This window comes from Portunus trituberculatus, chromosome 47, assembly GCF_017591435.1.
Source record: "Portunus trituberculatus isolate SZX2019 chromosome 47, ASM1759143v1, whole genome shotgun sequence".
Lineage (NCBI taxonomy): Eukaryota > Metazoa > Arthropoda > Malacostraca > Decapoda > Portunidae > Portunus > Portunus trituberculatus.
In genome coordinates, this window is record NC_059301.1 from 22,822,254 (window position 1) to 22,836,313 (window position 14,060).

General features: G+C 43.2%; 1 protein-coding gene across 2 annotated transcripts in view; it reads right to left on the reverse strand.

The window, feature by feature from the left end:
- Positions 1–7,584, reverse strand: part of LOC123520795 (rho GTPase-activating protein 45-like) — a 207,321-nt gene extending 199,737 nt beyond the window's left edge. Inside the window, exons 1-2 of one of the 2 annotated variants that reach the window (XM_045283401.1) lie at positions 7,484–7,584; positions 6,677–6,765 (exon numbers count right to left, since the gene is read on the reverse strand). The gene's annotated coding sequence lies outside the window, so the exon portion shown is untranslated. Of the gene's footprint in view, positions 1–6,676; positions 6,956–7,483 lie in introns of those variants that run through there. The other variant, XM_045283400.1, reaches the window with a different exon arrangement.
- Between the last annotated feature and the right edge of the window lie 6,476 nt (positions 7,585–14,060).

A 14,060-nucleotide genomic window follows, 5' to 3' on the forward strand; every position in this document is an offset into this window, starting at 1 on the left:
GGAGGAGGAGGAGGAGGAGGAGGAAGAGGAAGCAGAGGAGAAGAAGGAAGAAGAGCAGACATTTCCGGATAGCTTGCTGACTTGCTGGTGTCACGCACGGTCGGGCACTCATCGCGGCGGCTGTGTGCTCTGACAAATTATTAATGAATACCTGGAGGAATATACTGGACTGGCTTAGACTAAAGGAGATTAAGCACCTCTCCCTCTCCCTTTCCCTCTCCCTCTTCCTCTTCCTCTCCCTCTCCCCCCTCCTTATCTCTCTCTTTTCCTTTTAGTACTATTTATTATTCTACACCTCTTAAGATTAGATAAGAGTGTGACGCTTCAGTCTCTCAAGGGATTAGCAGAAGTTTGGTGTGGTTCATTGTGCCTTTGAGTTTCTTTGTGTTGCCTTTTCGTTCCCGACCGCTGACCGACAGGGTGGAAAGGGAGGAGGTGGTCTGGGGAATGAATCGGTAGCAGGAGGAGGAGGAGGAGGAGGAGGAGAGAAAGAGGAAATGAGGAATTGTCTATAACTCACATGACCTGCTTCTTTTTTTTTTTTTTCTTTTCTTTCTTTTTTTCATTTCTTTCTTACGTATTTACTCTCTTCTCTCTTCTCTTGAATATGTGATAGTTTTTAACAATGTAAGGATAAAGATGGATAATATTATTGTAGATCTGAGAGAGAGAGAGAGAGAGAGAGAGAGAGAGAGAGAGAGAGAGAGAGAGAGAGAGAAGAGTATATATGTGTTAGCGGTTAAAACTAGATCACACACTCGCATTGCTCACTCCTGTCCTGTGTGTATCAAATTGTTGGACTATCCTTGTGGGCACAACAACAAACCATGCACACACTGAAGACAAGCATGAGAGAGAGAGAGAGAGAGAGAGAGAGAGAGAGAGAGAGAGAGAGAGAGAGAGAGAGAGAGAGGAGGGACGGCTGCATTAACTGTTGAGCAAGTCGTGAGTGAGTGATTGAATGACACATGCACACCTCTTTGAATAACACTCGTCTGTATCATTGTGCCTGCGGCGGATGAAGATCAAGGAACTGCAATTAAAGCCCCATGTGTGTGTGTGTGTGTGTGTGTGTGTGTGTGTGTGTGTGTGTGTGTGTGTGTGTGTGTGTGTGTGTGTGTGTGTGTGTGTGTGTGTGTGTGTGTGTGTGTGTGTGTGTGTGTGTGTGTGTGTGTGTGTGTGTGTGTGTGTGTGTGTGTGTGTATGAACTGTAACTGAGAGGCAACGCGTGCTGAGGCGGCCAGCGTTTTGTTTACGAAGGGTTCTGCTTGACGTACCATCTCGCAATAGGTACGGTTCGGTCAGCTAAACTCCTCTGCTCTCCCCTGTCTGCTTGCTGCCTCGGCTGACACCACAGCACGCTCCGAAGCACTATTTTGTGGCTTCAGTAAACGCAATTCTCTACTCTTCTTGTTGGAATAACTTGATCTGATTATGTACGTATATCGTGATGTCGTACGGTAAAACACAAATTAGGCCAGTCAGGTATGCACACTAAGCACAGGTTTGATCCATACTGTAATACATTATTTAACTTGCTATCTCCCAACACAATAAAGGCAATCAAATCTACTCGGATTTTCATTATTGTTTGAGAATGAGACGAATGAATGGAGAATGAGAGAGACAGACAGACAAATAGACACAGACAGACAGACAGACAGACTGACTGACTGACTGACTGACTAAATGACAGAAAAACATGAGGGAAAGAAAGGAAGCAGATCATTATTCACTTATCATCATGAAGTTATGTATGTAATGAAAAGCAAAATGTTGATAGAAGTTAACATTCGTGTGTGTGTGTGTGTGTGTGTGTGTGTGTGTGTGTGTGTGTGTGTGTGTGTGTGTGTGTGTACAAAACAGCCTCGCGGTGTCCCCAGGCCTTAACACAGCAACTTCGCGGCCTGGACCTCGTGCGTACGGGGCGCGGCCGGTGCACTACGCAGAATGTGTTAGCGCCGGTATTCCTCGGCCAGAAGCAGACCCACATTGTACTAAAATGGAGATGCATGCTAGGAATGCCACGTACAGCACCGCCGCTGCCATCCTGGGTACCGGGGTGTGGGAGGAGGAGGAAGATGAGGAGGAGGAGGAGGAGTAGGGGGACGCTACTGGGGCTTCGGTCTCCCAGGCGCGGCACCTCCCTATACCTACCCCGCTACACGCCTTCTTTCTCTCTCTCTCTCTCTCTCTCTCTCTCTCTCTCTCTCTCTCTCTCTCTCTCTCCTTCGGGCGGCAGTTAACGTTATCTCCTTAATTGTGTTGATATAAAAGCACAGCATTTTCGCCACGGTGGGATTCGGCGAGGGAGACAGGCGGAGGTATCTGGCATCTGAAAAAGACTCCACAAGCCAAGAATTCAGCCAACACACCAGTCCCTCTCAACACCACACACACACACACATACACACACATACATACATACATACACACACACACACACGCACATACACGTAAAACAATGCACATGACTTTTTTTTTTATTTGTTCGCTTGTTTGGTTGTTCCACTTAACACATTTTTCATTTTTTCCGTCCTCATTAATGAAGCTATTAGTTCGTGGCACGGTGCAAGGTTGGGCCAAGGAGGGAGGGTGGAGGAGAGGGGGCTGTTGTGGGGTGTGGGGGGGAAACAGGGAAAGGGAGAGGGAGTAGAGTGGAGGGGAGAAGGAGGCTGACATAGTTTGGGGTTCATTACGAGGCACACACACACACACACACACACACACACACACACACACACACAGCTTACTGAGGTCATGGTGAAGATAATTGATCGCCAATTGTATACTTTTTTTCCATAAGTCTTTCTATTTTGTCTGTTTTTCCTCTTCTCTTTATCTCTCTTTCTCTGTTATCTCTCGGGCGCCATGTGACCTCGTTATTGCAGCGTAAATTTCTGTCAATCAATCAATCAATCACTTAGCCATTCTCTCTCTCTCTCTCTCTCTCTCTCTCTCTCTCTCTCTCTCTCTCTCTCTCTCTCACACACACACACACACACACACACACACACACGAGTAATGCACTAAGTCGGCAGGTTTTTCACGTGTCCTGCTAACCGCGTCCTGACCAGCAACACGCCTTTGTAAGAAACCCAAGTGAGATTCTAACACGTGGTGAAACTATCTGTTATCTGACTTTTGCCAATGAGTACGTGCACTAATACCACAATGCCTCACGCTAATACTAATACCATAAACCCACAAAGAATTTATAATAAAGGAGGAATTTTAATGTCATAAATCTAAGGTCATAATTCTAAGGTCACCATGAACCTTATCACGTCCTTATCGGAATATTTCGAGATTATCGCATGTTACCTTCTTACCTACTCGCCTTCCTGCCTGTCTCTCTTTCCCATCACCTCGTCCCTGTCTAGCTCTCGTCCCTCTCGTCCCTCTCGTCCCTCTCCCCCCTTGACTGCGGCGGGTATGGCTTGGCCCAGTACGGAATATCCCGCTTAGCCTTCCTTCCACTTGACCATGTATAACCCTGACGTCATTGTTTGGGTGGTGACGTCAGGCCAGACAACCCAGGCACCCACCACCACCACCACCACCATCGCAGCCCGTGTTCACCTCAGCCACCGAAGCGAGGAGCAGATCCAGTGAGTGCGTCTTTCATCACTCTACTAAAGATGGATCACCCCCGCTCATCCAAGTGTTGCATGGGTGTGTTAATAATCTAACAGCGGTGCGAGGTGAGTTATGTTTGAGATGGTCTAAAAGTATGAAGCTATGTCGGCGGGTCTGTATTTACCCGAGGAGTGTGGGCGGTGGTGCCAAGTCTTCCTCTCCACCCCCATATCACAACCTAGACAATCTTTGCTCCCTTGATAAATAAATACAGGCAGCCAGGAAAATATAGGCAATGCGTACGCTGAACAAAAATAAGCGTAAGGGACACTCAAGTTGCCTGGAAGTAACATGGAGACGGGGCACGGTGGGGAGGGTGGTGATGGTGGTGGTGGTGGTGGTAGGGGCGTGGCATAGCGGCGCCACAAACTGGGTCACGACACACAAGGTTTTATCCTGTAGGTGTCAGACGCCCGAGCCAGACACAGCCCTGCCCTTATTATGACTTTTGCTTCCCAGTCTCACCTCGAGGGCTTAGTGCCTTCGCCTCGGTATGCCGCCCTTCCCTCACGCTGCTCTTCGCCTCGTCCTCTGAAAACAATACCCACTACCGATCCTCAACTCGAGCAAGGATTCTCAGTCAGCGGTAAATTTACGCGGTGAGGATAAAAATGTTACAAGAAATGGGTTAAATATACTTGAACACTAAACAATAATTCTACGACATGCTGTATGTGGTTAGAGTAATAGCACATAACAAGAAAATGTTTCTGGTCTAGGAAACTTACACGGAGCTTCTTTCTCTTATCAACTAATTCATTGTCTTTATACCGACTATATATATATATATATATATATATATATATATATATATATATATATATATATATATATATATATATATATTACATAAGAGTCAGCAGCAAGTCAATCTGAGATGGTAAACGACAGAAGAAGGGTCAAGACTCACTAGTCCACTACAACGTGTCTTCCTCGCTGAGATAAGACAATAATGATAGTCCACGGGTGTAGTCCCATGCGTGGTGAAATGTCATGCGTAAAATCTAACAGTCTTCATTATTTTTCCCACTGAACAGCTGCATATATTGGACGCATGAATCTCACCAGTGAATTCAAGCTGAGCACGTAACACTTAGATTTAAGAAAAAGATAGGAAGAAACTGGCTCTCAAACACAAACAGGTAGGTGGATGACTTCAATAAACTCAGTGTTAGTGCAGAGTCAATATGAAGATCTGTGAACAGACTAAACACATTTATAGGCAGAGAAGAGTGATGGACACAAGTACGTGTGTGTGTGTGTGTGTGTGTGTGTGTGTGTGTGTGTGTGTGTGTAATATAGGTACAGCCATGCGTAGGCCTATTTGCGTTTTACAGCTTCCTTTATGTTACTTTATGTTCTTACGTGACCCGCATTCAGTGTCCATCACACATAAGCAGCAATGACTGTCGTATTTCAATGTGCCGCATAACAAACAGCCAGCTCAAGGTGGTGACGCAGGCCTCCCCGCTCCCTCACAGCTCATTGCCTCCACTAATGCGATAACAACCATGATAAGCTGGTTTACACAGTGTGCGTCACCCCACCTGGTGTTCGCGCCCCGCTTTTACCTCACAGTCGAACTGTCAATCCTGTTTGCTGCCCAGGCTGCAAAGGGTCGCCGAGAGGTAGGCGAGAGCACGGTAACCTTGATATTAATTAGGATCAGTTTATGCAGATTCTAGATGACGTATAAAATGTTCCAGAAAAGGCTTGTTGACGTGCTGCCTGATGTTGGACGCCACCTGGCACTCACTTCCCTTCCTTTCAGATGCGATAGTGTCATTCTAGGTGAAAGCTGGTTTCGTGTTCTTAAACGCTTTGTTCTCTTTTCAGGGCAACTTTCAAAGGCCACTAAGATTATTAGTTAGTTAGTTTTTAATGTATGCTTTTCTTAGAATTTTGTATAACCCATGTTCAACCAGCACTGAACTCCTGAGAAGACTTTTGAGAACCTCTCAATAACTTTCATTGGAGTCTGAAAAGTTATCAAAATGAGGACTTGAAACGTTTCAGAATGCAAGGACTACATGCACTGGCTTGACTGGCGGAGACTCCAAGGCCAAGCTGAGCATTGAGGGACAACCCTATAAAACAAAAGGAACAAGGGAGGAAGAACAAGAGGGTGGAAGGTGGGCGAGACGAGGCGTGTACAGGACAAACAGCGAACCACGCCCAACACTAGCTGCCTCCGATTAGATTGTCAAATAACTGCCTTCCCTCCTCGTCACACTGTGAGCACGTTATGTTTTATCTGTTTGAACCAACACGTGCCGCCCCTGAGCGCAACAACCCAACGCTCGATTAGTTCTGATTAGCTGTGATGAAACGAAAACCATTGTTTACAAAGAAAACAGAAATAGTAGAGTTCCCCCACCCCCTCCAGTCAGGGTTACCAAGGTTATTGGAACAGGCCTGTGACTCATGCCTTCGTGCTATTACCCGGGGATTGGCAGCACTATGATAGCCCAGGGATAAGGGATACCGGCGATAACAAAAGTGTGTAAGCCGAGCCCTATCGGATTAACCTTGAGCTTCACCAGACGAGGAAAACACCTGGAGGATGATAATGTTCGGGCAAGAGGAAGGTGCAACTACGCGTGGATTATCTACGCCTTGTGGTCATCTTGTATGGCTTTACACTGACAGGCAGAGTGAGGGGAGAAGACAGTAACATGAGAACGTGATTCGTGAAGTGACAGGCATCTACTAAAGGAAGTCCAACAGCCACACGAACACTCTTAAACAGACACAGCGGGACAGGTGACAGGTAGACAGAAACACCGTGATTAGATTACTGGCAACAGTAAAGCCAAGATAGAAGCACGAGAAAGCCAGAAAGAAACTTAAGTAAAAACAAAGGATTCAGTAATAACGATTACCTCACACCCCCCAGACCGTGGTGGCCGGGATGAGGGCACGAGGTGAGGGTGTGGGGGGGAGATGGAGGAGCACCAGGTACCACACTAGGTACCACACGAGGCTGAGGTGAGGGTGTTGAAGGGAAGGTGAGGAAAAAAAACTTTGATCAACTCACCAGCAGTAGCGGCAGCAGTCACCAGCGACCGGAATGTGTGTAAGCAGGCGGCGAGGAAGTGTGGCGAGGGGCGGCAGGCGGTGACGACGCTGAAACACCGAGAAGAAAATCCAAGCGATATACAATGCACTCAAACTCACACACCTGGCCCTTGATCAACACCAGCACAGGTATATCCTCAGGGAAGGGCACTAGAGGCACTAGAGCTAACGGTGTGGCACTGTGGGGGGCGCACTAGTCTCCACGTACTGACAACACGGCCGCCCACACCACACCACCACAAGCCAAGACTGGCCACCGCCTCCCGCCCCTCCACCACCACCACACCGCCTCCTCCCCGCAGGCTAAAGATAGACACGGCCGACGCACACACCCTCAGCACCCACTCGCAGGAAATTGGGAGACCACAGGCGCAAGGTAAACGGAAAACTGCTAGACCACACCTTCGAAGAAAACGAAGAAAGGGGAAGGACGGGTGATGTATGTATTATCCTATCTACGTACATACAACAAAAAACGGGAATGTTAAATGCTCTACCTAGAAAATAGCAAGACTAAAGGGCCCGTATATCTAAACACTTTGTTCTCTCACAAGGACTATTTTCGAACACCACAGGGATGATAAGTTCAGTTCTCTTTTTTTTTTTTTTTTTTTTTTTTTTGCGGCGGTGATGATGCAAAATGCTACCTAAAGTCTAGACTAGCACTAGTATCATATAAAAACACCCTTCAACACCATTAAAATTGAACCATTACATTAAATTTAGTCGAGATAAGACTCCTAAAAAGTTTGAGACCACGATATACCAGATGATTGTGTAGCATGCCGGCACCACGTCAGGTAGTCTCAGCCCAGCCTCAGATCAGTGGTGTGCTGTGAATGCCCTGCCTGCTGAGGGTTGGTGGCCTGTGGTGTCACCCAGGCGAGGTGCACTGCAGTCTGTCACGGGCATCTCCTTACCCTTACCAGCTGAAAGGCGCTAAGGAGCAAGAGGTCGTGTGTGTGTGTGTGTGTGTGTGTGTGTGTGTGTGTGTGTGTGTGTGTGTGTGTGTGTGTGTCAATAAACTACTAACTAACTGTGTGTGTGTGACTTCAAGATAAACTAAACTGATAAAAAAAAGGAAGAATATTGCCATTGTTAGTAGTAGTAGTAGTAGTAGTAGTAGTAGTAGTAGTAGTAGTAGTAGTAGTAGTAGTAGTAGTAGTAGTAGTAGTAGTAGTAGTAGTAGTAGTAGTAGTAGTAGTAGTCGCTGTTGTCGTTGTTGTTATTGTTGTTGTTTGTGTTGTCGTTCTTGTTGTTGTTGTTGTTCTTGTTGCTGTTGTTGTTGTTGTTGCTGTTGTTACCACCTATTCTACACGCAAAGCACACGAAGCCAGAACGCGTAATTAACACCACGGCGAACAAGAGAGAGAGAGAGAGAGAGAGAGAGAGAGAGAGAGAGAGAGAGAGAGAGAGAGAGAGAGAGAGAGAGAGAGAGAGAGAGGTGCATGAGGACTCGAGAATGTTTACCACCAGTATCCCGGCTGATTCACCCCAGGCACTTCCATCACTAAGCCAATCAACAAAGAGTGATGTCAGCAGGTATTCCATCAACCACTGCGCCACGTCAAGGTTATAGACACTTGTACCAGGCGCAGGGAGATGCACAAACTCGTCGTATCTCCTTTGCAATAGTCGATACTGTGAATGTAAATAAAGAAGTGCAAGTGTGAGAAATAAGCTTAAATGAACGATACAGTATATTTGTTTACCATTTTGTTTATCTTTCTATTTACCTATTCATTTATTCATTTTCTACTTTCATTTATTTACGTATTTTTCCTTTACTTATTTCTTTATATGTTTCATTAATTAATTTATTTTTTGAGTTGACATGGTAACAGGTAACAAGATGCCCTGGAAGTGACATGAGAGACTTTCAAAAGGCTATCACCCACATTTCGTTTTGTTCGACTTCATTTGTCACCTATCTGCTTTAGGATCATGCTCGTATCGGTGCGATGGCGGGCATTACAGCAAAATTGTAAATATGACTATATTAAACATATTATAATGGAAATAAATTGGAGTATTCAAGAATATTTTCGTTTTAGTGGTGGTTGGAAAATCCTGTATCATCTCTGGAAAAAATAATGGGAACCTGTCACATAATCAGTGAGGTCTTTGATAATAGTCCGTATGAGATTCCTAAATCTTTCATAATAAAAGGCACTCATTATATATTCTATTCATATCTTCTTATAACACTGAAGTCCCTCGTGATCAGCCAGCCAGTCTTTCTAAGCAGGCCGACTGGTGGATAGGTATAAGTCTATGGTCACTCAATCCAAAAAAAACATGTAAGCAATTCAAATGAGGCATTAGAAAAGATCGTTATGGAGCATAGACAGTTAACATAAGAATATGAAAAAATAAGGCAAGCATAAGAAATCGTCAGGCTTACACGTGGCCGACCCTGTATGAATCATACCTACTTGTTTCCACTTATCATACCCCTCCATAAATTTGTCTAATCTTCTTTAAGCTTCACAATGACTCCCCACTCTAAACCAGGTTACTGAGTCAAGGTGAACGGAATATAATGCATATTTCAGGGCAAGAATGTGAGATGAAATACTCGTAAGGACGTCATATTTCAAGCGTAACATTAATATTCAAAAGATTTCTTGAACAAAAATAGCTCTGGCAAACATCCCTAACAACACAATTAAATTTCCATCACGCACAACGATGTGCTTAACCTTTTTTGGCCACTCAGTCAAAATATTTTGCATACAGTCTCATAATTAAGGCGGCTGTCCACTAAATGCAAAGACATATCAGGTAAGTGAGTATTTCGCCTACTCCTAAGCCATGGCAGGATCATTAATGGTGGAACTGTTCAATAGCCACGTATTAGCAATGGCAATACTAATGATGAGAGGCCCACATGTAGGCAATGGCACTACCAAATAATATGGGTGCCACTTATTAAACATGGCAAAACATAACAATGAAGATGCAGCCCAACCACCTCAAATAAGCAATTGCGGAAGCCATTTTCCAACTGAAATATGCAAGTACATCTTCATTGCAGTGATTATCGGTGTTCTCCCAGGTTATACTGTTTTCTTACTCATCACAACAATTACTAACCATGTTGTATTCGAATATTTTCTTTATTAATAAGTAATCATCTTTATCTGATCTTTTTGTGTGTCTTTCAAGTCCCTTTGGAGGCTGATACTACTACTCGGTTCCTTTCCAACCAGTCTGTGTGTGTGTGTGTGTGTGTGTGTGTGTGTGTGTGTGTGTGTGTGTGTGTGTGTGTGTGTGTGTGTGTGTGTGTGTGTGTGTGTGTGTGTGTGTGTGTGTGTGTGTGTGTGTGTGTGTGTGTGTGTGTGTGTGTGTATGTTAACTTCAGAAATCGATCCTGATGAAAAGAAAAGAAAGAATCTTCCAGCGACAATAATGGAAGACCCCAAATAATCTCTTGGTAATCATCTCGGTGTGGCTGATGACTCGTGTGCCTTTGATGGTGTCGCCAGTTTGATTCTCCCTCCCCCTCCACCTCGACTTTTCTAAAAATAAATAGCAGCCACATTCTAAAGACTCTTCCAGTATCTCGTCCATTGCTTAGTTGACTCAGTTCCACACATTTCAGGAACATGGAGTTCATATATTTACATTTTCATTAGCGTGCGTATTATGTATTTACTGTAGTTTATCAAGCACTTATATCGATCATTACATTACACAAGCATTTCTCGGAGTCCCTGGCATGGATGTGATGTCAGGCACGGGAAGTTGTGTAGTCTCTCTCTCTCTCTCTCTCTCTCTCTCTCTCTCTCTCTCTCTCTCTCTCTCTCTCTCTCTCCAAAGCCGCCATTGCAAACGAAATTTTTTTTCTTCACCAAAGAGAACAGAGTATCATTACCTCCTCATCAAATTTTACGTTTAAGACTACATTCATATCTACTTCCCTTTCAATGTCATATATATATATATATATATATATATATATATATATATATATATATATATATATATATATATATATATATATATATATATATATATATATTAAACAACAAAGTGGACAGCACGCATCTGTGAGGCGGTCCTGTTCACTCACGTTACTTGCCACCCAAATACATTCTTTACTGCACAAATGAAAGCATTTTGCACCTTCTAATAATTTTCTACTTCGTCCACACAATTTTCAAACGATCCATAGCCATATTTTATTAATAACGCCATATATTTTCTCTAAATTCAACATCCTACTCATATTCCTGACCGTCTTGGAGATAAGCCGAACATCCTTGATCTTTTCCTTACCTCTAATCCTTCTGCTTATACTGTTACTCTACCTTCTCCGTTGGGCTCCTCCGATCACAATCTCATATCTGTATCTTGTCCTATTTCTCTAATCTCTCCTCAGGATTCCCTAAAGAGGAGGTTCCTCTGGCGTTTCGCCTCTGCCATGCAGTTGCGGTGACCTGAGGAGGTATTATGCTGATTTTCCTTGGAATGATTACTGTTTCCATGTCAGAGACTCATCTTTGTGTACTGAAATCATAACGGAAATGATAGTGTCTGGCGTACATTCTTCATTCTTTCTCTCAACCTAAACCTTCCAAACCTTGGTTTAACACAGTTTGTTCTTGTGTTATACATGATAAAAGGTTACCCACAAAAGGTACTTGAGCCTTCCATCACCTGAATCTCATGCGCTTTATATTTCTGCCGGAATCATGCCAAGTTTGTTCTCCAACTTGCCAAACACTCCTTCATTAATGGAAAATATCAAAATCTCTCTTCATCTTTCCCTCCTTTATTTCATCCTGATAGCACCACTACCATCTCGCCTGTCTCTAAAGCTGAGCTTTTCTCTCAAACCTTGTTTTAATAACTCTACCTTGGATGATTCTGCACTTGTTCCTCCCTCTCCTCCTTCCTCTGTATCTTTCCAATGATGTTTTCCATGCCATCGCTGGACTAAAGTCTCGGAAGGCTTATGGACATGATGAGGTCCCTTCCATTACTCTCAAAAAACTGTGCCTCTATGCTTGCACCTTGCTTGGCCAAACTCTTTCAACTCTGTCGATTTTATCTTTCCTTCTTACTGGAAGTTTGCCTATACATTCAGTATGTTCCTCAAAAAGGGTGACTGTTCTAACTCCTCAAACTACCGCTCTACAGCTTTAATCTCTTGCTTATCTAAAGTTTTCGAATCTATCCTCAATAGGAAGATTCATAAACATCTGTTACTTCACAATCTTCATATATCTGATCGCTAGTATGGCTTCCGTCAGGCCCCTCTACTGATGTTTTTCTGGCTTTCCTTACTGAGTCTTTGTCATCCTCTTTTATGAACTTTGGTGAAACTTTTGCTGTTACCTTAGACATATCAAAAGATTTTGATAGAGACTGGTACAAAGCTTTGATCTTAAAATTACTCTCCTACGGCTTCTATCCTTCCCTCTACAACTTTATCTTCAGTTTCTTCTCCGACCGTTCTATTGGTGCTGTGGTAGACGGACTTTGTTTTCCTCCCAAATCTATTAACAGTGGTGTTCCTCAGGGTTCTGACCTGTCACCCACTCTCTTCCTATTACTCCTCAATGATCTTTTAAACCAAACTTCTTCCACTATCCACTCTCACGCTGATGATAACATCCTGCACTTTTCCAAGTCTTTTCAGAGACGACCAATCCTTCAAGAAGTGAAAAATCCTGCAGGGACGCCACAGAACGCTTGACTTCTGATCTTTCCAAGATTTCTGGTTGGGGCAGAAAAAAACTTAGTAGTGTTCAATGCCTCAAAAAATTCAATTCTTCCATCTATCAACTCGACATAACCTTCTATATAACTATCTCCTTTTCTTCAATGACACTCAACTGTACCCCTTCTACACTGAATATCCTCGGTCTGTCCTTTACTTATAATCTAAACTAGAAACTTCACATCTCTTCTCTTGCTAAAACAACTTCTATGAAGTTGGATGTTCTATGGAGTACACTCCGTATGTATGGAGCGGTCCTACTCACACAGTCTTATTAGATAGGGTGGAATCAAAAGCTTTTCGTCTCGTCGATTCCTATCCTCTGACTGATTGTCTTCCGCCTTTTTTTCACCACTGCAATGTTGCATCTCTTGCTATCTCCTACCGCCATTGTCATGCTATCTGCTCTTCTGTCTTCTGATCTTGCTAATTGCATACCTCCTCTCCTCCCGTGGCCTCGCTACACAAGACTTTCTTCCTCCTCTCATCCCTATTCTGTCCATCTCTCTAAAGTAAGTGTTAACCAGTAGGTACTCTCAATCATTCATATCTTCCTCTGGTAAACTCTGGAACTCCTTACTTGCGTCTGTATTTCCATCTTCCTATGACTTGGCCTCATTTAAAAGGGAGGAGGTTTCAAGACATTTATTCCTTTTCCTTTGGCTAACTTTCTCTGATCTGCACGGGGACTGGCATTCTAAGTGCACCTTTTTTTATTGTTTCTCTTCCCTTTGGCCAGCTTTCCCTTCTTACATAAAAAAAAAAAATACACGAATATTTAAAAACATTTCATCACATTTTTTTCCATATACCTGTCTCACGATAGCTTAAATACCTAATCAGCGAATTTTCCTCCTTCCTTAAAATACACTGTTGTTTACATATCATAAATTACGTCCTCTATATTAGCTAATCCTCTTAATCAACACTTGACTATACATTTTTTTTCAACAATACGAAAGACATTTTTAAGTGCCCATAAACGTTTGTAATCTTCATCCTTATCTTTACATACCTATATGGTTACGTACTCATATGTTCAATGCCAACGGACACCACACTGCTCATGAAAACAATGTACTGTAGCCCACTCTGTAATACCGCGCACCCATCCAAGCTTGAAGTTTCACCTACATTAATTTCATCTTCATCACTTCACTCGTAGCATATTAATGTCTTGCACCATTCCAAGTACAATAATTTTCAGCAACTTGTCCACCTCTAGAATGAGTAACCTCTCCAAATTTTCTGCTGCCCATTTCATTAACGTACTTACATCGCACATTATCTATTACTGTTTACAAGACTAAAGTAATGTTAAACTTTTCTATTCAATCCAAAGAAAAAGTCGCAGTAATGAATATCCAATACATATGATTGACATGAAATACTCAACAACACAATCCATAAAGTCATGTATCACACTCTTGCCTTGTCACCAGCGGCGCCACGTTTATAAATGTCATCCTTCAAAATATTACAGAGAACGACAAGAACTATTTGTATGTGACTTTAAGAACAACAAAACTTTGGAATGTGTGAAAATTTGTGCAGCGTAAAACTAATTTTTATGAGTGTGTATTAAAGCCCTAGTGAGCCTGTAGAGTGACAGGGA